General features: G+C 44.1%; 1 pseudogene; it reads right to left on the bottom strand.

Annotated features, from left to right (window-relative positions):
* Window positions 1-1475: 1475 nt before the first annotated feature.
* LOC137348769 (zinc finger protein 850-like) overlaps window positions 1476-26093 on the bottom strand; it is a 38940-nt pseudogene continuing 14322 nt past the window's right edge.

The raw sequence follows: 26093 nt of genomic DNA, 5'->3' as shown, positions 1-26093 counted from the left end.
ATTTATTTTACAGATATGGGAGTACTAAACTCCAGCCCAGATATGGAGTTACTATCAGCAGGACAATTAAACTCCAACTATCAGAATGAACATAGTTCAGCCCTGGATGTGATTAACAGCAGCAATAACAGCAGAATACAACCCTTGCAGTCACTTAAGATCTCGCTGGCAAAGCATTGTTTATTTACCATTTGCCTGGATGAGTGCAGCTGCAACAACATTCAGGAAGCTCGACACTATCCAGGACAAAGCGGCACGCTTGACTGGTACTCCCTTTACCACATTAACCATTGACTCCCTCCACCACCAGTGCACAGCAGCAGCAGTCTGAACCATCAACAAGGTGCACTGTAGTAACTTGCCAAGGCTCCTTCGACAGCACCTTCCAAACCTGCAACCTCTGCCACCTAGAATGATAAGGGCAGCAGGCGCATGGGAACACCACCATCTGCAAGTTCCCCTCCAAGTCACACACCATCTGTCACTGTCACTGTGTCAAAATCCTGGAACTCCCTTCCGAACAGTACTGTGGGTGTACTGCAATGGATAAACAAGACGGCTCACCACCACTATCTCAAAGCCAATTAGGGACGGATAATAAATGCTGTCCGTGCGAATTATGTCCACATTATTAATAGGTTTGGAAGTCTGGTGTCAGCAAATTTAATACTTATGAAGAAATATAAGTTGAGCAAATTCTCTGTCCTTGACTGTATCTTATATTGATCCATCAATCAGAGTAAACACATATGTCCCACATGTCCACAGTCACTTACACAAGATACGCCCACTGGATAGAACTTCAGGCATGATCTCCGGTGTCTCCTGGAAACACACTGCAGGTCCTTCTTTATCTGGAGATCAAATGTCTGTTGTATAATTGTACCAGCAGTTAACAGGCTCCTGTGAACTCCTGCGTCTGCTATTTTAATGCAGACTTTAACCAATTTATTTTGTACAGGTTTATTTTAAATGAGTTAACACCTGCCTTAAAATGGTCGGCTCAGGACTGTCTCACAAACACATTAAAGTTTCGTAGAATAATTACCACAGTCATTTTCAGACTGGAAACTTAAACCTGCCGTTTCACTTTCAGTCAGGAACAGATCCCAGTTTTACACCAATCTCTGATTTGACAGCACGTTTCCAGCATTCACTGTTGTTCTTCCTGACTCTAAACACAGTTGTAAAGGAGCCTTCTGTTTCGTGCCCAGGAGCTCTGAACCATGGAAGAGAGCGGCTGGGACACATTTCTTACAGGCCTCAGGATTAATCCACACGGGGACTTTGCTGTCAGTGAAGAGAGACGAGAAAGACCAAAGTGCCGTTTGTCCCTCTCAGTGTGATCCTGAAGGACTGTGTTCAGGCTGAAGTTCTGTTCCTGCCGTACGATCCTCCCCCCAGATTGTCCTTTCTGAGCTCCAGCCAGGTGATGCTAAACACTCAGGTGGGAAAGACAAAAATCTACAACAGTGTGTTTAAAATAAAGCTGATTTATTTGACATTTATCCAGAATATTAAACTCCAGCCACGTTATATGGGTTATTCACATCAGCAGAAAAAAATCCAACTGTCATAATAGAAACAGAGAGAAGTTACAGCACAGAAGGAGGCCATTCAGCCCATCATGTCTGTGCTGACCATTAAGAGATATCCAGTCTAATCCCACTTTCCAGCTCTAGGTCTGTAGCCTCGTGGGTTACGGCTCCTCAATTGCATATCCAAGTACTTTTTAAATGTGATGAGGATTGCTGCCTCGATCACCCTTTCAGGCAGTGAGTTCCAGACACCAAACCCACCAACCCTCTGGGTGAAAAGATTTCTCAACTGCCTTCTAATCCTTCTGCCAATTACTGTAAATCTATGTCCCCTGGTTATTGACCTCTCTGATAATGGAAATATCTCCTTCCTATCCACTCGATCTCAGCTCCAAAATTTTATACACCTCAGCCTCCTCTGTTTCGAAGAAAACAACCCCAGCCTAACCAATCTTTCTACAAGGCTAAAATTCTCCAATCCTGGCAACATCCTTGTAAATCTCCTCTGTACCCTCTCTAATACAATCACACTCTTCCTGTAATGCAGTGAACAGAACATCACACAGTATTCCAGCTGTAGCCTCACCAGTGTTTTATACAGTTCCAGTATAACCTCCCAGCTCTTATATCCTATGCCTCAGCCAATAAAAGCAAGTATCACGTATGCCTTCTTAACCACCTTACCTACCTGTCCAGCCATCTTCAGGAATTTGTGCACATGCACTCCAAGATCCCTCTGTTCCTCTACGCTGCTCAGTATCCTACCATTTATTGTGTATTTCCTTGTCTTTTTAACCTTCCCCAATTGCATTACCTCACACTTCTCCGGATTGAATTCCATTTGCCATTTTCACAGAGTCACAGAATTGTTACAGCACAGAAGGAGGCCATTCGGTGCATCGTGTCTGCACCGGATCTCCAAAAGAGCAATTCACTTAATGCCATTCCCCCTCCTACTCCTTGTAATTCTGCACATTCTTCCTTCTCATATAACAGTCTAATTCTCTTTTAAACACTTCAATTGAACCTGCCTCCACCACATCTCAGGCGGTACATTCCAGACCTTAACCACTCGCTGGATGAAAAGTTTTTCTTCATGTCACTTCTGCTACTCTTACCAATTACTTTAAATCTGTGCCCTCTCGTTCTCGATCCTTTCACGAGTGGGAACAGTTTCTCTCTCTCTATTCTGTCCAGACCTCTCATGATTTTGAATACCTCTATCAAATCACATCTCGGCCTTCTCTTCTCAAGGACAACAGTCATAACTTCTCCAATCTATCTTCATAACTGAGGTTCCTCATCCCTGGAACCATTCCCGTGAATCTTTTCTCTACTTTCTCCAATGCCCTCACATCATTCCAAACGTGTGGCGCCCAGAATTGGATGCAATACTCCAGCTGAGGCCGAACTAGTGTCTTATACAAGTTTAATGCAACTTCCTTGCTCTTGTACTCTATGCTCCTATTAATAAAGCCCAGGATACTGTATGTTTTATTAACCACTCTCTCAACCTGTCTGACCACCTTCAATAACTTATGGACATATACCCTCAGGTCGCTCTGCTCCTGCACCCCCTTTCGAATTGGCCCCTTTATTTTATATTGTCTCTGCATGTTCTTTTTACCAAAATGAATCAGTTCACATTTCCCTTTATCTGCCACCTGTTTGCCCATTCCACCAGCTTGTCTATGTCCTCCTGGAGTTCTGCACTATCTTCCTCACAGCTCACAATGCTTCCAAGTTTAATATCATCCGCTAACTCTGAAATTGTGCCCTGTACACCAAGGTCGAGGTCATTAATATATATCATGAAAAGCAAGGGTCCCAACACTGATCCCAGGGGAACTCCACTACAAACCTTCCTCCAGCCTGAAAAACATCCATTAACCACTACTCTTTGTTTCCTGTCACTCAGACAATTCCAGTTCCATGTTGCTCCCGTCCCTTTTATTCAATGAGCTATTTTGCTCACAGGTCCGTTGTGTGGCACTGTATCAAACGCCTTTTGCAAGTCCATATATACCACATCAACAGCATTCCCTCATCAACCCTCTCTGTTACCTCCTCAAAAAACCCCAGAAAGTTAGTTAAACATGATTTTCCCTTAAGAAATCCATGCTGGTTTTCTTCAATTAACCCAACTGCCTACCTGACCAGTCCATTGATATCTTCCTGCAGTCTATAGCTTTCTTCCTCACTGTCAACCACACGGCCACTTTTATACACAACAAAAAGGGACCTGGTACTGAGCACTGTGGAACCTCGCTGGAAACAAGCTTCCTGTCATGATTCAGTTCTGGATGTGATTAGTAGCAGAATCCAACTCCTGCAGTTATATGTGAACTCGCTGGTGTCTCTGCAGATTGGATGACTGAGTGAATCCCTTCCCACACTCAGAGCAGGTGAACGGTCTCTCCCCAGTGTGAGTGCGTTGGTGTGCCTGTAGATCAGTTTTCCTTTTAAAGCTCTTTTCACAGTCAGAACATTTAAACGGCCTCACCCCAATGTGAACTCGCTGGTGTGTCAGCAGGTGGGATAAATGACTGAATCCCTTCCCACACTCTGAGCAGGTGAACGGCCTCTCCACAGTGTGAGTGCGTTGGTGTGTCTGTAGAATACTTTTTCTTTTAAAGCTCTTCCCACAGTCAGGACATTTAAACGGTCTCTCCTCAGTGTGAACTCGCTGGTGTGTCAGCAGGTTGGATAACTGAGTGAATCCCTTCCCACACTCAAAGCAGGTGAACGGCCTCTCCCCAGTGTGAACTCGCTGGTGTGTCAGCAGGGTGGATAACTGAGTGAATCCCTTCCCGCACTCTGAGCAGGTGAACGGCCTCTCCCCAGTGTGAGTGCGTTGGTGTGTCCGTAGATCACTTTTCTTTTTAAAGCTCTTCTCACAGTCGGAACATTTAAATGGCCTCTCCGCAGTGTGAACTCGGTGTGACAGTAGGGTGGATGAGTCAGTGAAACCCTTCTCACGCTCAGAGCAGGTGAACGGCCTCTCCCCTGTGTGAGCGTGCTGGTGTGTCTGTAGATCACGTTTCTTTTTAAAGCTCTTCTCACAGTTGGAACATTTAAACGGCCTCTCCCCAGTGTGAACTCGCTGGTGTGACAGCAGGTTGGATGACTGAGTGAATCCTTTCCCACACACGGAGCAGGTGAATGGTCTCTCCGCAGTGTGAGTGCGCTGGTGTTTCTGTAGATCACTTTTACTTTTAAAGCTCTTCTCACAGTCAGGACATTTAAATGGCCTCTCCCCAGTGTGAACCCGCTGGTGTGACAGCAGGTTGGATGACTGAATGAATCCCTTCCCACACTCAGAACAGATGAACGGCCGCTCCCCAGTGTGAACACTCTGGTGTCTCAGGAGGCTGGTGTACTGAGTGTATCCCTTCCCACACACGGAGCAGGTGAACGGCCTCTCCCCAGTGTGACTGCGTCGATGAGTTTCCAGCCGGGATGGGCGATTAAATCCCTTCCCACAGTCCCCACATTTCCACGGTTTCTCCGCGGTGTGGGTGTCCTTGTGTCTCTCCAGGTTGGATGATCAGTTGAAGCCTCATTTACACACAAAACACCTCAATGGTTTCTCCCCGCTGTGAATGGTGTGATTTTTTTTCAAGCCGTATAACTGGCTAAAGCTCTTTGCACATTCAGTCACTGGAACACTCTCACTCGGGTGTGTGTGTGTGTGTCTCAGTGTGTTTCCAGTCACACTGATGTTTGAAATCTGTTCACACAGTCAGAACAGACAAAAATGTCTCGTTCCACATTCAAAAGCCAATGTTATTCAAGTCCTGATGAATCGAGTAACGCTGTCAGATCTTGAACCGATTTTGGCTTGACATTCCTGTCTGCAAATCCTCCCATTCTTGTACCCTGTAAAAGGAGTTCAGAAAAGCCATCACTGTCAGTCTGGATAAAAATTCACAACATTCTCCCCTCCTGCTTCCTGGCCCAGGATGGTTGTGCATGTGCCCTGCAGCACATTCCCCTCCAATCTACCTCCCTTGGCAGTCTCACATTGGCAATTGTTGTGCCCGACTGGACTCAAATGTACTCGAGGTTAAACCCAGCAGCTTCTGCTCCAACTCCACACCAAATCAAACTGATCTAACAAAAAGACCTACGCCGACTTCCTCATCCAACATCCACCCCGATACAAACTGGCTCTTAATTGGTCTGTCCGTGTTTCTCAACTCAGTTCTGTGAGCAACGTCTGCAATAAAACAAAAGCAAAATACTGAGGATGCTGGAAATCAAAAATAAAAGGAGCAGATGCTGGAAATGCTCAACAGGTCAGGCAGCATCTGTGGAGAGAGAAACAGAGTTAACGTTTCAGGCACATCGAGCTGCCAGAGCCTGCAGAATGGAACTCAGAGTGGGAGGAGGAGGAAGAATGAAGAAGCGCAATATAGTCCAACACTCACAGCAACCTACAATCCACCGACATTACTGGGATAGGGAGACAGAGTTTAGAAACACTCAGCAACACGACTCCAGTGAAAGATCCCAGGAGGAAAAGGGGGAGCAGTGTGTGTACCTGCCCTGATATCCCCCTCCCCAGGCCTGTCAGTCAAACCCCCCACTCCTCCCAGTCCACAGCTCAGCCGAGCAGCTTCCTGCACCTTGAGCCAGCCCTGCCCAGGTGTGGCCCAGTCCAAGGGGAGTCTTTGTGGAACCAGGGAGTGGGGGAGAGGGGACCTCCTGCCCTGTGCTGTGTCCCAAATGGTTCCTCCCTCCCCTCCCCCAGGCCCCTTTATAACTGAGCTCAGTTTCCTTTAAAGTTTTCTCCTTTGATGTTACACTTTATTAATCTTTAATTCCTCCAAAAGAGCTGGAAATCTGGCGGCCGTTAACCCCGGGCCTGTCACCGGGAGAAGCCCCGCAGCTGCCGCCCCGCTCGGTGCAAACGCGGGGACCGGGAGCTTCTCATTGCGGGTGTTGAGGCCTACACCGGGTGTTTCTGAAACTTCTCCACCGCCAGCACAAACACTGCTCCGGGCGGGACTGAGCAGCCCCGCCGCCGCTTACCGACTACAGTTACGACAATGACCTGTGCACCGCCATCACTCACATTGCGCATGCCCCCAAACACTGCTCCGCAACGCGCCTGCGCACTTGGTACCGTCCGCTCGCTCGCGACCTCTCACCAGGTAGCCCAGCGGGTGATTGACGGCAGCTTCGGTCCAATAGCAAGAGTGGGCGGGACTAGAGGGACAGAGGGCGGCCCCGCTCACACCGTGTTCAAGCCCCGCCCCTCACTCCCTGCGATTGCTTGCAGGACCCGCCGCTGCTCCAGTCCCGCCCCCGCCCTTTCTATTGGTGCAGAGCTGCCGTCAATCAGTCGGGTGGGCGGGCAGTGCGAGCTGAGCATGCGTGTTTGGCGGGCGGGGGTGGGGCTGAGGTGGAGAGTGCATTTCCAGCAGGTGAGAGGGAAGCAGGTTAAGGTCAGGGTTAGGGTTTCCCTGTGTAGATTCAAACCCTGCTTGCAGTGAATTTGATTTTGCCTTATTTAGTTTGCTACGTGGGGAGGTCACTGACTTGCAAACTGATCACAATAACAGTGGCTGCATTCTGTTAAAGTGATTGACGCTCAGCACCATTTTCTAATTGGAAACTAACATTTAACGACACCCATTAGATATTGTGAACTTGTTAGAAACAAAGCAAAACTAGTGAGAAATAAACACTGAAAAAGCAAAAAAAAAATGTGTTCATAAAGATCCTTGCACTGCTTGCAAGGAAAATTGCTCCTTTAGCGAATGAGTGGGAATGGTTTGGTTTCATTAATTTGAACCAGATTTCTGTGCATAAAATGACTGCGGCAGGACTCAAATCTTCATAGAATCCTAGAAATTTTCTGCTGAAAGTGAAATGGGAAAAGCAGCTAACCTGAAGGAGCATTGCAGAGCTTCCCTGGTGGTCTAGTGGTTAGAATTTGACGTTTTCACTGCCATGGTCCGGGTTGGATTCCTGGTCAGGGAATGAAAAACTCTCATTTTTATGCAGACATTCACAGCCAACATGTATTATTTGCTGAATGAAAGCAAAAAATCCTCAGCACCTCTGGTAGTATCTGTGGAGTGAGGAACATAGGAGTAGGGGTAGTCCATTCAGCCCATCGAGCCTGCTCCACCATTCAGTTAGATCATGGCTGATCATCTACCTCAATGCCACTTTCCCGTGCTATCCCCATATCCCTTGATGTCACTTGTATCCAGATATCTATCGATTTTTGTCTTGAACTTGCTCAATGAATGAGTTTCCACAGCCCTCTGGGGTAGAGAATTCCAAAGATTCACCACCCTCTGAGTAAAGAAATTCCTCCTCATCTCAGTCTTAAATGTCTTACCCCTTATGCTGAGACTGTGTCCCCAGATCTAGACTCATCAGCCAGAGGAAGCATCCTATCTACATCTACACAGTCACATCCCATAATAATTTTGTAAGATTCAATGAGATCACCTCTCGTTCTTTGAAACTGTGGAGAATACAGGCTCAGTTTCCTCAATCTCTCCTCATAAGACAAACCCGCCATCCCAGGGATTAGTCTGGTGAACCTCCGTTGCACTTCATCTATGGAAAGTAAATCCTTCATTAAATAAGGAGACCAAAACTGTACACAATACTTCAGGTGCATTCTCACCAAGGCGCAATTCAATTGCAGCAAGACCTCTTTACTCCTGTGCTCAAATCCCCTTGATATGAAGGCCAACATATCATTTGGCTTCCTAATTGCTTACTGCACCTACATGCTAGGTTTTAGTGACTTATGAACAAGGACACCCAGGTCCCTTTGGACATCAGCACTTGCTAACTGCTCACCATTTAAGAAATACTCTGTCTTTCGGTGGTGGGGGGTTCTACCAAAATGGATAGCTTCACACTTATTCACATTATTTTCCATCTGCCATGTTCTGGCACATTCACTTAGCCTGTCCAAGTCCCCTTGAACCCTCCTTGCATCCACCTCAGAACTCACATTCCCACCTAGTTTTGTGTCATCAGCAAATTTGGAAATATTACATTCAGTCCCCACATCCAAATTATTTATATAGATTGTAAACAGTTGCAGCCCCAGCACTGACCCTTGAAGTACGCCACTAGTAACGGCCTGTAAAATACCCTGAATTCCATGTGCCCTAATTTTGTTTCCTAACCTCCTGTGTGGCACCTTATTAAAAGCTTTCTGAAAATCTAAATACATCACATTCACTGGTTCTTCTTATCTATGCTACATCCTCAAAAAACTCCACCAGGTTTGCCAGATTTCCCTTACATTAAGCCACGTTGACGTTGCCTAATCATAGAATCATTGAAGGTTTATGGCAAAGAAAGAGGCCACTTGGCCCATCGTGTCTGTGCCAGCCAAAAAATGTTCCACCCATTCTAATCTCACCTTCCAGCATTTGGTCCATAGCCCTGCAGATTACAGCACTTGAGGTGCATATCCAGACTCCTTTTGAATGAGTTGAGGCTTTCTGCCTTAACTATCCTTTCAAGCAGTGAGTTCCAGACCCCCACCACTCTCTGGGTAAAAGAACATTTCCTCATCTCCCCTCTAATCTTTCTACCAATCACTTTAAATCTGTGCCTTCTAGTCACTGACCTCTCTCCTGAGGTAAATAGGCCCTTAACCTCCACTCTATCCAGGCCCCTCAAAATTTTGTACATTTCAATCAGATCTCCCCTCTGCCTTCTCTGTTCCAAGAAGAACAACCCCAGCCTATCCAATCTTTCCTCACAGCTGCATTTTTCCAGTCCTGGCAACATCCCAGCAAATTTCCTCTGTACCCACTCTCGTGCAATTACATATATCATTATCATATTATTTTCTAAGTGTCTAGTTATCACATCCTTTATAATAGATTCTAATATTTTCCCGACTACTGACGTCAAACTACCAGGTCTGTAGTACCCCATTTTCTCTCCTTTCTTAAATAGTGGGATTACATTTGCTACCTTCCAGTCTGCTGGAACCATTCCAGAATCTAAAGAATTTTGAAAGATAACCATGAATGCATCCACTATCTCTATAGCCACCTCCTCCACCACGCTTGGATGTAGCTCATCTGGTCTAGGGAATTTATCAACCTTCAATCCAGTTAATCTTTTGAGGACTACCAATTTATTAAAACTAATTTCTTTCAGTTCCTTATTTTCACAAGTCCTTTGGTTCGCTCGTATTGCTGGAAGATTTTCTGTGTCTTCCTCTGTGAAGACAAACACAAAAGTTATTCTTTAGTTTCTCTGCCATTTCCCTATTCTCCATTAAAAACTCTCCTGTCTCCCCCTATCAAGAATGTACATTTGTCCTTGCTAATCTTTTCCTTTTCACATACCTAAAGAGACTTTTACGGTTCGTCTTTATGTTTCTCCCTAGCTTGCTTTCATATTCTCTTTTCTCTTTCTGAATCAGTTTCTTGATCATCCTTTGCTGGATTCTAAATTGCTCCCAATCCTCAGACTTACCACTTTTTCTGGAAACTTTATAAGCCACTTACTTTGCTCTAATTCAATCTTTAACTTCTTTTGTTAGCCACAGTTGATTCATCTTTCCTGTTGAGTTTTTGTGTCTTAGACAAATGTATATTAGTTATAAACCATGTAGTATTTCTTTAAATACTAGCTATTGCCTGTCCACTGTCAAATCCTTCAGTGTATTTTCCCAATCCACCTTAGCCAACTTGCCTCTCATACCTTCTTAGTTTCCTTTGTTCAGATTTAAGACCCTAGTTTCAGAATCAATGATATCACCTTCAAACTTAATGTAAAATTCTATCATACTATTCTCACTATTTATGCTCCTTTACAGCAAGGATATTAATTAGCCCTTTCTCATTACATAGTACTAAACCTAAAATAGCCTGATCCCTCGTTGGTTCTTCAACGTGCTGCTCCAGAAACCCATTTGGTACACACTTCAGGAATTCATCCACCACAGCATTTGTGCTGATTATATGTCTATCCAGACCCTATTTAAATTGAAGTTGCCCATTATGACTGTATAACCCATGTCACATGCACCTCTAATTTCCTGATTTATACAGTGTCCAACATTACCACTATTGTTTGGTGGCCTGTAAACAACTCCCACCAATGTTTGCTGCCCCTTGCTGTTTCTTAGCTCCACTCAAATTGATTCTACATCTTGATCCTTCAATCTAAGATCCTCTTTCACTAATTTACTGATCAACTTCCTTATTAAGAGTGCCACCCCACTACCCTTTCCTTTTTGCCTATCCTTCCTAAATGATGAATATCCTTGAATATTCAGTTCCTAGTTTATGTCACTCTTCAACTATGTCTCTGTAATGACAATTAAGTCATACTCATTTACCTCTATTTGTGCCTTCAAATCATCTACCTTGTTGTGAATGCTGCATGCATTCAGATAGAAAGCCCTTCAATTTTTTTTGAAACATTATTCCGCATTCTGATCCTATTTGATGCTTGCCTTTGCTTCATCTGTCTTCTAATTTCGCTGACCACCTTTCGACTTCCTGATACAGTTTTGCTTCCCTCCAATCTTCTCTTCCTGCCACACTCAGATTATCAATTCCCTTGTTGCTACCTTTCTCTCTCGCCTTCTCCTCTCTCTCTAAATTATCACATCTTCCCTCACTTGGTCCCTCACCTATAGGGTTTCCTGCTATTTTCAGGATTCCATTTAATCCAACCAGGGTGACTTCTCCGTGACTACAACAAACCACTCTGGGTACAGGTATATGCTGGTTATAAGTGTAGCAGATTTATTGAGTAGTTTATATTCAGTGCAAAGAAGTGATAATTAACAAAGATAATAGTCACAGTCTGTTCCTCAGAACCTCGGCAGTAGCCCTCCGAGTGACTGTGGGGTGGTCTCTCTTTCTCTTGCTGTGTTCTGTTGACTGAAGATTCTCTTCGTTCTTCCTCTGGGGTTTTTGTGCTGCTTCTCGTGTTCAATAGCTGTTCTTTTATAACCTTTTATAATGAGTGAAAAACCTATGAATAGTTGTGTTCATTATGGCTGTTATCTCCTTGGACAGTATGAATTTGTACAGAAATTGATTCTTTTTCAGCCAAGTTATTGAATGTGATCAGGGTCACAAAACTTTTTCTGTTGACTTTGTGTCACAGTGACTTACAAAATCCTACACTGAACTTCCTTACAAGCTTAAGACTTAATTTTTAAACATACTACTTTTAAATTAAAGCCCATTCTTTCTAGTATGATTCTTAATTCATCAATTACAACTTAAACAAGAGCCATTGCTTTGTAATCATTGTTTTTTGACGGGTTACTGCTTAATACATTAATTTGATTAATACGGTTGCTGATACAAGACACAAAAATGACTTCTTTAGTTACGTGTTAGTATGAAGATGGCTTACTTGACCTGGTTAGTTATTACAGAGGATACAGTGTGAAAATGATCAAGTTTAAGCTAAAATCTAGCTACCCAAGCCTACTTACAACTCCCCAGTTTGAGGGTGAAATATGTGACAATATATTGACCCCTAAATACTATTTATTGACTATTACTTTCTTTTAGACATGAGAGCTGAGTTCCAGCTCAATTCAGTTCACTTCGGCAGTCTTGAAGTAAGATTTCTCGAGTAACAAAGGACGGCTATTATAAAATTGTGATCACTGTTTGTACCAACATGAGCAGAGTAGAAATAGTTCTGAGCCAGGGATGTTGACTTGCATTCACAACTGTTTCCCACCTATGTCCATTTCCCAGATTTTCATTTCCTTCCTCTCTTCATTCATTATCTTGTCGCATCGTAAACAATTGCTTTTGGGATGTTACAGTATTTTAATTATGGATTTTAAATTTAACGATAGAGGGGGTATGGGGTGTCGTCACTGAATTGCTTTGTCCAGAGTATAGCGTATAATGGTGGCCGTGAATACTATTGTTGTGTTTATTGCATTCACCATCTTTCCGAGTATCAATAAAATCATGCAGATCCACATTTTCACCTGTAGGTAGAGCAAATGTAACATTTTAATCCTTCGCAGTTTTCATCTGATTAATATGGAACCATCTCAGTTTTGGTTCTCTTTTTGGACCATGTGACATGTTCATTTGGTATACAGCTGTGTTTAATTTGTCAGTTATGGTGTGGGCACCTAGCCATTTCACATCAAGAGTGTTTGTAGGAGCAATATTTTGTGGAATTGCTTGGTCTCCAACCCCCATATTCGAATTGTTTGACTTTCTTGTCAAAACATCGTTTAATTTGATTTTGTGACCTTCCCAGGTTTTCTGCCACCAGTCTGTTCACTTTTACCACATGGTCTATCATTGTCTGCAACCACGTCTGACTACACGGCTGTAGTTTTAATGGTGTTCTATTTCCCAGAGTCACATGTCCCAGTGTCTGCATTTGTCTCCCAGTCATAGCCTAAGATGGATTTATCCCTGTTGCCTTGTGAGGGGTGGAACATATTGCCATCAAACATGGAGGCATCACGTCAGCCCATTGAGTGGGCTGTTCTGTACACAATTTGCTTCACATGGTTTTCAAAGTACAATTACCTCTTTCCACAGCCCCTGATGATTATGGGTGGTGTGCAATGTGCAATTTATGCCATATTTGGAGCATGTTCTGCAGGACAGTAAAAATCTCCCCTGTAAAGTGTGGACCCTGGTCACTATCCACTTGGTCACTATTTCCCACCTACAGAACACCTCACTCAAAAGGATTCGTGCAGCCTGGTTGGGAAGGCCTCTATCCATTTTGTAAATTGGTCCACCACCACAAGAGCATACTCCTAGTTTCCCTGAGACTTTGTAAAGGGACCAAGAAAATCAATCTGTAAGTGTATCCATGGGCCATCAGGAGGAGGTTGTGACCAGAGTAGGGCTCGATTAGAACAGGAAGGAGGAATAACTTGCAAACACAGTTGGAATCTATTGATGTATTGTTCTATATACTGTTCCATTTCTGACCACCAACAGCACAGGTTAGTTTTTGTAGTGTAGTATCAGCTGAGTAATGTCCAGCCATTGGGTAAGAATGAAAGAGGGCTAACGTTTCCTCTTTAAGTTGGGTAGGAATGCAAACTACCAAAGAAACATCCTTATTTGTAATCATTAACAGGGAGGTGCTTCCTTTATCATGGTGCTGAATCACTGTGGAGTTTGTCCACCATGTGTGCTGTGGTAATGGACACCCCTGTTTGTGCCATTCTGTGACCTGAGCATATGGAGTGAACAAAGTTTGGAGTTCTGTCAAATCAATGGTTTTTGTTTTAGTAGCAACTGCGACAACAGGTGTCTGGGATCTGGATTTATCCATCACCCACCCTGGGATTGGGAATCCATTCTCTACAGATTCCTTAGCAAGCTGGTCGGCTGCATTGTTACTCTGGATGTTTGGTGATGAATCTTTCCAATGGGCTGTAACCTCTCCTACATGACAGGGGGCGACTTGTCCCTGGAACACTTCCCATAGCTTACAGGGGAGACCAGAATGTAATAAAGCTTTACCAGCTGATAAACAATAATCATTTTTATCGTACAGGGGTAAGGCAATAACTGTATAGTGGACAGTGAGGATGATCACTATCAGCTCGGCTTGTTGAGATGAATGGGCGAGAACTTGGAATCTCATTGACCAATCAGGAGTGTCCATATCAACTATGGTACACCTGGTTTTGGGGCGGCTGTCAATATAGTAGGGACGATCCATCCATGTACACATGGCAGGCTTTGACCGGGTTTAATTCCATCTCCAACACAGATAACGGACACTGGTGTGGACTTCCATCATAAGCAAGCATAAAGAGCAAAAGGGTTGTTTGTGTGGGGGTGATGTCCAAGTCTCGCTGCAGTAACTCTCGTGTCCATTTGCTGATCCATTGAGAAGACACTTTAGTGTCACTTGGTTTTAATAGGAGATTAAGGGTTATTTGCGGTGAATGTAAAATCACTTTCTGTAGTCCGGTGATGTAAGTAAAGTGATTGACTGTCCAGAAGGTCGCTAGTAGGTGACCTTCACAGGCTGAGTATATATTCCCTGCCACTTTCAAAATACAGGAGGCCGATGTGATAGGGTGCAATGTGTCATTTATCTGCTGTTCCTGACTTAAAACTGCCGTCAGGCTGGAAGGGGTGGAACCAACTTCCTGGTGGAAAGGCCTGTTAGAGTCTGGGGTGATCAGGGCAGTATCTGCACTGTTGCCTGTTTGAAGGTATTCACTGATTCTGTGTGACTATCAGCCCATGCTGACTGAATATCCTCCTCATCACCTTTCACCAGTTCATACAGTGGCTCGGCCAAATCTGCAAAGTTCAGGATAAAACTTCTCTGATATCCTCCCAACCCCAGAAAGGATCGCAATACCATCTTCGATACAGGCAATGGGAGTCTCTGAATAACTTTGACCTTATGCTGATCCGGACTGAATCCCCTGGCAGAGATTTTTACCCCCATAAAGGTGACTTCACTCTGCATCAACTGAGTCTTTTTTCAGATTCACTTTCAATCCCACTTTCTGTGACAGATCGAAAAGTTCATTTAAAAGTAACAAATGCTCTTGGACAGTTTCTGTACCGAGGAGGGGGTCGTCTACATATTGGAGAACTGATGGTTTTGAAAATGCCTTCACAGCTTGTGCCATACGCTGGTGGAATATTGACAGTGAGTGATGGAAACCTTGTGGTAGACACGAAATAGTATACCCTTGCCCCTCGAATGTGAAAGTGAATTTATACTGGTCTGCCTGAGCAACTGGGATACTCCAAAAACCATTCTCTATGTCAAGAGTGGAGAAAACAGTGGCTTTGCGAGGGACAGATGTTAGCAGACAATGAGCCTGACTAGCAGTTGGGCTGTGTCATGGGGTAGCTTTGTTTAATGCTCGATAGTCAATAGTAAGTCTCCATGGATCATCTGTCTTCCTAACAGGCCATATAGGAGAGGTAGTAGAGAAAGACCCTTGACATAATACCCCCCTGTTTTTCCAATGAGGCAATGACAATTCACAAACATGGAATACTCTCCCTCGGAATAGGGTACTGTTTACAGGCACGATGGAAAGGGCCATTAATTTGAACTTCACCAGCCATCTTCCACAATCGTGTTTAGTCTCAGTAAAAGCTGCTGCAAGATCAGTGGTTAAAGCATTAAGAGCAGCAGCGAGTGAGTCGGTAAAGCAATGGGTTTGAGCTGTTTAATGGAAAATACTGAGTGAGTGTCTGAAATTTGTACACTGTCCCCTGATCCTGAACTAACCCATAAACAGTTTTGATTGTCATCCACAATAGGTGTCAGTGCACGGAGAGCATCATGACCTGAATTGCCCTTTTCATTGGTCATGCGCATACACACGGGTTCAACAGTCTGTACCGGGATCATTCCCAAAGTAAAACTGATACTATCTCCTGGATAAGCTGAAACTTTAGTGCCTGTAAAACCAGTGATGGTGAAGCAACCTTTCCCTGCCACAAGATGGTGTGCAGGGTGTGTACGATTGTAATGGATGAACCGGTGTCTATCAGCAATATAGATTGTAACGGCAGGGTGTTTTAATTCATCACTGTGGAAAATTTAGAATTTATACTTGGATTGCCAGTGGTGATTATTCAACACCCCACCCCCACCCCTTATATACAAAAGAAATATAGTGTGCACAATACCAATTAACGTCTAGACTAGATACAATAAATATTGGTTCTATGCAATTTCATTTTTAATATTTGCATTTGAAACTCTGGATTATCAAAACTAAGATAACTTGAGTATAAGTTGATCTCTCACCCACTCAGTAATGAGAATTAAGTAAATTAGATCCTGTGTTTTAGTTAATCTCATAATTCCTAGTGGATTTTGTCCACAAGACCCATTGAAGTGGTCAATGGCACTTGCTTTCAATCATAATGTGGCAGCTTCCCAGATGTACATTGTACAACAGGTACAACATGACTTTCTACATAATCCCATCATCGAATTCCGTGGTAGACTAATTTTCTTTTGTCCTCTTTCAATAATCAGGTAGATCTAATTTTAGTTTAGTTTAGTTTAGAGATGCAGCACTGAAACAGGCCCTTCGGCCCACCGAGTCTGTGCCGACCATCAACCACCCATTTTATACTAATCCTACACTAATTCCATCTTCCTACCACATCCCCACCTGTCCCTATATTCCCCTACCACCTACCTGCACTAGGGGCAATTCATAATGGCCAATTTACCTATCAACCTACAAGTCTTTGGCATGTGGGAGGAAGCCGGAGCACCCGGAGGAAACCCACGCAGACACAGGGAGAACTTGCAAACTCCACACAGGCAGTAGCCAGAATTGAACCCGGGTCGCTGGAGCTGTGAGGCTGCGGTGCTAACCACTGCGCCACTGTGCCGCCTTCTTGAAAATGTTTTTTTTAAAAGTTAAGATATGCTTACAACCAGGGTGGTCTGGGCAGGACACTACAGCTATTTTTCCAAATCTGTGCTTGCAATGTTAAAACAAATAAGTTCATAAATTATATTTTAAGCACGTGTTATGTATAAAATGAGACATTAGTATTCCTTTAGGGGCTAATTTTAACTCATGACTGTTACTCAAATTATCCAGTAAATTTTATACCATTTTGGCAGCCATTATAACTGAAATAGGAATGGACCGTACATTCTACTCCTGGGTTTCCTTTGGGCAGAGAAGGCAGCCTCCAATTTGTGTTATTGAATTTCACACTCTAAAATCAGTTTAAATACAATTGCCTCAGAAGTGCAATTCACAAAAATTTCCAGACTTAAAACCAGTCTGGAAAAATGATGCGTGTTCCCACATTTTACAGTGTTTCTAAAAAAAAATTATAACAGTGAAAAGTTTGGTTGAAAAATGTCACACTTAAGTTTTAATACATAATATGTATTTATATGGATGTTTTCACATAAGCGGACATGACAAGTGGCACCAAGACTGCCAAAGCTAAACAGCACAGTCCAACCCAACCTGACCCGAGCCCGAATGCTGGACACAGAATATAGACCCAACACATGTAGTTGGGTTTGGGTCGGGTAGCCAGGCTTTAACTAGGATGGCCTTGTAATCTCGCTGCACGATCAAACTCATCATATGACTCTATGACAACAAAATCAAACTCATCACTTTATCTAACTTCCATTTCTTAGCCTTAACCTGTTCTCAAATGAATTTGACTGTATTCTCAATAGATGCTGTCGGGTCTCTAGCCAGATTCCCCATTAATAGTGTCTGTACCCGTGTACCATCACACTATTTTTCTAACTTAACTTTATACTTTGTCCATAGATCCCCTTCAGGCATCTTGGTGTACTTCGGGAGACGCTAATGATCGGCTCAAAAAAGCAGCTGAAAGCCCTGGTATCTGTTGCCTTATACTCAACGACATCTGGTTTCAGTTGTTAGTCAGAGTCCCATCTCTGAGGTGTCAGTTGTGGCTTTCCTGCTACTTTCAGGATTCAATTTAATGCAACCAGGATGACTTGTCGTGACTACAACAAAGCACTATGGCGACAGGTATATACTGGTTATAAGAGTAGCAGATTTATTAAGTAGTTTATATTCATTGCAAAGAAGTAATACTTTGCAAAGAAGTAATACTTAACAAAAACAATAGTCACAGTCTCTTCCACAGAACCTTGGCAGTAGCCCTCTGAGTGACTGACATGGTCTCTCTTTCTCTTGCTGCGTTCTGTTGACTGAAGATTCTCTTCTTTCCTCCTCCGGGTTTTTTCGTGCTGCTTGTCCTGTTCAATCGCTGGTCTTTTATACCCTTTTTTCTCCTTAGAGCCCACATGGCAGCTGACAATCACCTGGGCTATTTCACTCGTTCTGTTTAATCATCAATTTTTTTAAAACTTTAACATTAAATTTTATGCTTAATTTTCTGGTACCACTTTGTTCCATTTTCTTGCAACTCAGTTATTATAGGAGCTTCATTCAAACAGTCGTTACATGAGTTACAGCAATGTCTTTTACTCTAGTGATAACAGATCTTAGAAGCTTTAGACCTTCCATTTTAATTGTAACTTAATTAATGTTCTGTTTCTCATTATCTGAGTTTCAAACATAACACCACATTCTTTTCATATTTATGTCAAGACTTGCTTCTCAGCCTCATGCCATATTTAACTGGCCTTCCACATAGTGTAGTTATTTTCACAATGTTTTAAAGCATTATTAATTATGACAATCACTCCTAATCAAGCTTTTAAGACATTACACCAAGCAGTGAACTATCTTACATCCCCTTCATAGACACATGATCCTGACTGTGAGGTAATGGGTGGACACAGTGTGTGTTGTCATTTTAATGTTAATCTCACCCTCAAGAAATAAACCACATCCAGCAGTGAAATGAGGCCCTTCAATTAAATATGAAATTTAATTTGGGGCAAAATATCCAAGCAATATGGCAGTAGTTATACAGCAGAGTGCCAACCATCCTTGGTTCTTGTTTCCAGAGCTGATGTGGTGCAGTCTTCTCTCTTGAGGTGTTCTGTTGACTGTAGGCGGTTTCTTCACCGAATCGGTGCTTCCCCTGACAGTTATTCCGACCCCCACCCCCGAGTGTTTCTTCATTTCATATTCGGTTACATTCCACATTAACCCTGTTGATTGGTCAGCTATGACTCACCTTCTATACATTTCCTTTTCTTGATTAGTTTATAATAGTTCAATTGGTCATATATGACCTCACCTTCCATATATTGATACACATACAAAGTATAACTAATCCCAAGCATAACAGCAACATCACTTAAAATCATTCTACTTTAAAGCATAGCGCCTCATGTGATCTACAGAGGTGCAGTGGTTAGCACCGCAGCCTCACAACTCCAGGGACCTGGGTTCGATTCTGGGTACTGCCTGTGCGGAGTTTGCAAGTTCTGCCTGTACCCACGTGGGTTTTCGCTGGGTGCTCCGGTTTCCTCCCACAGGCAAAGACTTGCAGGTTGATAGGTAAATTGGCCCTAGTGTAGGTAGGTGATAGGGAATATGAGATTACTGCAGGGTTAGTATAAATGGGTGGCAGTTGGTCGACACAGACTCGGTGGGCCGAAGGGCCTGTTTCAGTGCTGTATCTCTAAATAAAATAAAATAACTTGTACAGATTCATCCAACAGATTAAACATGGCAGTTGTTGACACCTTAGTTCCTACAGAACTGGACAGGTCCAGACCCAGCAGTGACAAGACAGGACAGGCCCACTGGGAGGTGATATAAAGCCCAATTAAACTCAAAAGTATCATTTTCGTTATTTAATTAATTTTACAATGAGACTCAGTGGATATTTCCTGTCGGGTTTCCTTTCAGCTGAAGGGAGGATAAAAGTTTTCACATCAGCGAGTTCAAGGGAGGGAACACCGATATCCTAGAGCATATCAACATTCCAAAGGAGGAGATGTTGGAGGTTTTGGAGTGCATTAAGGTGGATAAATCCCCAGGGCCTGACCAGGTATATCCGAGGATGCTATGGGAAGCAAGGGAGGAGATTGCTGGAGCCCTGGCAGAGATTTCTGTATCATCGTTAGCCACAGGTGAGGTACCGGAAGACTGGAGGATAGCTAATGTTGTGCCTTTATTTAAGGGCAGCAGGGATAAGCCAGGGAACTACAGGCCAGTGAGCCTTACATCAGTGGTGGGAAAGTTATTGGAAGGGATTCTGAGAAACAGGATTTATATGCATTTGGAAAGGCATGGTCTGATTAGGGATAGTCAGCATGGCTTTGTGTGTGGGAAATCATGTCTCACGAATTTGATTGATTTTTTCGAGGAGGTGACCAAGAGGATTGACGAGGGCAGGGCAATGGATGTTGTCTACATGGACTTTAGCAAGGCCTTTGAGAAGGTCCCGCATGGTAGGCTGGTCCAGAAGGTTCGAACACACGGGATCCAGGGTGAGCTAGCAAATTGGATACAAAATTGGCTTGGTGATAGGAGGCAGAGGGTGGTAGTGGAGGGTTGTTTTTCAGCTTGGAGGCCAGTGACCAGTGGTGTGCCGCAGGGATCAGTGCTGGGCCCTCTGTTGTTTGTCATATATATTAATGACTTGGATGTGAATGTAAGGGGCATGATTAGTAAGTTTGCAGATGACACCAAAATTGGTGGTTTAGTGGACAGTGAAGAAGGTTGTCTAAGGTTACAACAGGATATAGATCAACTGGGAAAGTGGGCAAGGGATTGGCAAATGGAATTTAACGCAGACAAGTGTGAAGTGATGCATTTTGGGAAGTTAAATCAGGGCAGGACATATACAGTGAATGGCAGGGCCCTGGGGAATGTTGTTGAGCAGAGAGACCTAGGGGTGCAAGTACATAGTTCCCTGAAAGTGGCAACACAGGTAGACAGGGTGGTGAAGAAGGCGTATGGCATGCTTGCCTTCATCGGCTGAGGCATTGAGTACAAGAGTTGGGACGTCATGTTACAGTTGTACATAACGTTGGTTCGGCGGCATTTGGAGTACTGTGTGCAGTTCTGGTCACCGCACTACAGGAAAGATGTGATTAAGCTAGAGAGGGTGCAAAAAAGATTCACAAGGATAATGCCTGGTTTGGAGGGCTTGAGTTATAAAGAGAGATTGGATCGGCTGGGTCTGTTTTCCCTGGAGCGAAGGAGGCTGAGAGGGGACATGATAGAGGTATATACATTTATGAGAGGCATAGATAGGGTAGATAGCCAGAGTCTGTTTCCCATGGTAGAGGTGACTAAAACTAGAGGGCATAGATTTAAGGTGAGAGGGAGGAGGTTTAAAGGGGATCAAAGGGGGAAATTTTTCACACAAAGAATAGTGGGTATCTGGAATGAGCTGCCTGAGGAGGTGGTGGGGGCAGAAACAGTAGCGACATTTAAGAGGCATCTGGACAGGTACTTGAATGAGCAAGGCATAGAGGGATATGGAATTAATGTAGGCAGGTGGGATTAGAATAGATAGGCATTATGGTCAGCATGGACATGGTGGGCCGAAGGGCCTGTTTCTATGCTGTACAACTCTATAACTATCAACAATCACATCAATGTTCACTGTATCGAACAGCCCTGGTAAACTTTCCTGCAAGTCCCTTTAACAGGACACTGATGAACTTTACATTCAGCAATGTAAGTGTACAAGTTTACAGTGTAATTTAGGTGGAGGTGGGGAGGGGTTTGTGATTACTAATCCATTTGAAAATGGGATCAACCAAAAATCTTTGAGAACCACTGCTGTCGATTCGATGTGACTCTGGGTACTTGACGTAATTCTAAAGATCTCTCAGCTTCTCTATGGTTGCTTTTGACTCCCTCAATCATGGATGATATTTGTCCCTATACTCCGAGAAACTGAATTCATCTTGTTCAGAACTGGGTTCAATGCAAGACATTTCGGGAGTCTGGCATCATTCACCCAGGACCGACACTGACAGGTAAAACCCCAGACAGTTCCTTAGTCAAGATTCCTCTGGTTCCTCACCACGTATCTGTCAGGATATTGAAACCCAGCTTCCTTACAGTCCACTCCCGGAGGCCCCACTCCCTGAGCCTGCAACCTTCAGCAGGGTCAGTGGTGGTGTTCCACAATGGGAGTGATCCCAGAGTAACTGTCAGGATTGCACCCCCGTGGATGTTCCAGGTTGTGTATTTTTAGTTATCCTGGTGTCTAACATTCACACATCAATAAAACAGGGAATTCCTGGAAACACGCTGCAGGTCCTTCTTTATCTGGAGATCAAATGTCTGTTGTATAATTGTACCAGCAGTTAACAGGCTCCTGTGAACTCCTCCGTCTGCGATTATAATGCAGACTTTAACCAATTTATTTTAAACAGGTTTATTTTAAATGAGTTAACACCTGCCTTAAAATGGTCGACTCAGGACTGTCTCACAAACACATTAACATTTTGTAGAATAATTACCACAATCATTTTCAGGCTGGAAATTTAAACCTGCCGTTTCACTTTCAGTCAGGAACGTATCCCAGTTTTACACCAATCTCTGATTTGACAGCACGTTTCCAGCATTCACTGTTGTTCTTCCTGACTCTAAACACAGTTGTAAAGGAGCCTTCTGTTCCGTGCCCAGGAGCTCTAAACATGGAAGAGAGCGGCTGGGACACATTTCTTACAGGCCTCAGGATTAATCCACACGGGGACTTTGCTGTCAGTGAAGAGAGACGAGAAAGACCAAAGTGCCGTTTGTCCCTCTCAGTGTGATCCTGAAGGACTGTGTTCAGACTGAAGTTCTGTTCCTGCCGTACGATCCTCCCCCCAGATTGTCCTTTCTGAGCTCCAGCCAGGTGATGCTAAACACTCAGGTGGGAAAGACAACAAATCTGCAACAGTGTGTTTAAAAGAAAATTGATTTGTTTCACCTTTATCCAGAATATTAAACTCCAGCCAAGTTATAGGGATTATTCACATCAGCAAAAACAAACCCCAAATGTCATAATAGAAACAGGAAAAAGTTACAGCACAGAAGGAAGCCATTCAGCCCATCATGTCCACACTGGCCATTGTTATCCAGCCATATCCCACTTTCCATCTATTGGTTTGTAGTCTGTAGGTTACGGCTCCTCAATTTCATATCCAAGTACTTTTTAAATGTGATGAGGATTGCTGCCTCGATCACCCTTTCAGACAGTGAGTTCCAGACACCAAACCCCCCCAACCCTCTGGGTGAAAGGATTTCTCAATTGTCTTCCAATCCTTCTGCCAATTACTGTAAATCTATGTCCCCTGGTTAGTGATCTCTCTGATAATGGAAATATCTCCTTCCTATCGACTCTATCTCAGCTCCTCATAATTTTCTACACCTCAGCCTCCTCTGTTCCAAAAAAAAACAACCCTAGCCTAACCAATCTTTCCTCAGCTAAAATTCTCCAATCCTGGCAACATCCTTGTAAATCTCCTCTGAACCCTCTCTAATACAATCACATTCATCCTGTAATGTAGTGACCAGAACATCACACAGTATTCCAGCTGTGTCCTAACCAGTGTTTTATACAGTTCCAGTATAGCCTCCCAGCTCTGATATCCTGTGCGTCAGCCAATAAAAGCAAGCATCATGTGCCTTCTTAACCATCTTATCTACCTGTCCAGCCACCTTCAGGAATATGTGGACATGCACTCCAAGGTCCATCTATTCCTCTACACTTCTCAGAAACCTACCATTTATGGTGTATTCCATTGCTTTGTTTGCCCTCCCCAAATACATTCCCTCACACTTCTCCAGGTTGAATTCCATTTGCCATTTTCTGTCCACCTGACCAGTCCATTGATATCTTCCTGCAGTCTACAGCTTTCTTCCTCACTGTCAACCACTTTGTGCCTCATCTGCAAACTTCTTAGTCATGCCCCCTACATTCAAGTCTAAATCATTGACATATTCCTCAAAAAGCAAGGGACCTGGAACTGAGCACTATGCAACCCAACTGGAAATAGGCTTCCATTTATGATTCAGTTCTGGACATGGTTAACAGCAGCAACAGCAGATTCCAAACCCTGTGACTGTATGTGAACTCGCTGGTGTGTCAGAAGGTTGGATGAAGTAGTGAATCCCTTTCCACACATGGAGCAGGTGAACGGCCTCTCCCCAGTGTGAACTCGCTGGTGGGTCAGCAGGTGGGATGACTGAGTGAATCCTTTCCCACACACAGAGCAGGTGAATGGCCTCTCCTCAGTGTGAACTCGCTGGTGCGTCAGCAAGTTGGATGACTGAGTGAATCCCTTCCCACACTTGGAGCAGATGAACGGCCTCTCCCCAGCATGAGTGCGTTGGTGTTTCAGTAAATCCTTATTACTTTTAAATCTCATCTCACAGTCGGAGCATTGAAAAGGTCGGCTATCAGTGTGAACAAATTGGTGTTCATTGAGTTGGGATGACTGACTGAATCCCTTCCCACACACAGAGCAGGTGAACAGCCTCTCCCCAGTGTGAACTCGCTGGTGTGTCAGAAGGCTGGATAACTGAGTGAATCCCTTCCCACACTCAGAACATCTGAACGGCCTCTCCCCAGTGTGAAGTCGTTGGTGGGTCAGCAGGTTGGATGACCGAGTAAATCCCTTCCCACACTCGGAGCAGGTGAACGGCCTCTCTCCAGTGTGAGTGCGATGGTGTGCCAGTAAGTACTTGTAACGTTTAAATCTCTTCTCACAGTCAGAACATTGAAACGGTCGGTTATCAGTGTGAACAAATTGGTGTTCATTGAGCTGTGATGACTGACTGAATCCCTTCCCACACACAGAGCAGGTGAATGGCCTCTCCCCAGTGTGAACTCGCTGGTGTCTCAGCAAATCCTTTGTATTTTTAAATCTCTTCTCACAGTCAGAACATGTAAATGGTCTCTCATCAGTGTGAACAAGCTGGTGACTCAGCAGGTTGGATAACTGAGCGAATCCCTTCCCACACTTAGAGCAGATGAATGGTCTCTCTCCAGTGTGAGCTCGCTGGTGTGTCAGCAGGGTGGATAACTGAGTGAATCCCTTCCCACACTCAGAGCAGGTGAATGGTCTCTCCCCGGTGTGAGTGCGTCGATGAATTTCCAGCTGGGATGGGGAACTGAAACCCTTCCCACAGTCCCCACATTTCCACGGTTTCTCCGTGGTGTGGCTGTCCTTGTCTCTCTCCAGGTTGGAACACTCTTACTCAGGTGTGTGTGTCTCGGTGCTTTTCCCGTCACACTGATGTTTGAAATCTTTTTGCACAGTCAGAACTGACAAATATTTCTCCTTCCACATTCAAAAGCTGACGATAAGCAGGCCCTGATGAATCGAGTGACTGTTAGAGATCTTGACATGATTTTTCGCTCAACATTCCTGTTTGCAAATCCTCCAATTCTTAAACCCTGTAAAAGGAGTTTACAAAAGCTATCACTGTCATTCAGGATAGAAATTCACAACATTCTCCTCTCCTGCTTCCTGACCTAGGATGGGCGTGCATGCGCCCTGCTGCACATTCCCCTCCAATCTACCTCCCTTGACAGTCTCACATTAGAAATTATTGGGCCGATTGGGCTCAAAAGTACTCGGAATTAAACCCAACAGCTTCTCCTCCAGCTCCACTCCAGATCAAACAAAAAGACCTACACCAGTGGTTAGAGACAGACCTCCACATTCAACACCCACCCCGATACAAACCCACTCTTAATTGGTCCATCTGTTAGAGTCATAATCATAGTGTCATAGAGAGATACAGCACTGAAACAGGGCCTTTGGCCCACCGAGTCTGTGCCGACCATCAACCACCCATTTATACTAATCCTACATTAATCCCATATTCCCTACCACATCCCCACCTTCCCTCAATTCTCCTACCACCTATCTACACTAGGGGCAATTTACAATGGCCAATTTACCTATCAACCTGCAAGTCTTTGGCTGTGGGAGGAAACCACGCAGTCACAGGGAGAACTTACAAACTCCGCACAGGCAGTACCCAGAACTGAACCCGGGTCGCTGGAGCTGTGAGGCCGTGGTGTTAACCACTGCGCCACTGTGTTTCAGTTATGTGAGCAGTACCTGCAATAAAACAATACTGCGGATGCTGGAAATCTGAAATAAAAGGAGAAAATGCTGGAAATATTCAGCAGTTCAGGCAGC

Source organism: Heterodontus francisci, chromosome 34, assembly GCF_036365525.1.
Source record: "Heterodontus francisci isolate sHetFra1 chromosome 34, sHetFra1.hap1, whole genome shotgun sequence".
Classification (NCBI taxonomy): Eukaryota; Metazoa; Chordata; class Chondrichthyes; order Heterodontiformes; family Heterodontidae; genus Heterodontus; species Heterodontus francisci.
The sequence above is the reverse complement of the archived record's forward strand: the minus strand, read 5'-3'. Positions and strand labels throughout refer to the sequence as shown.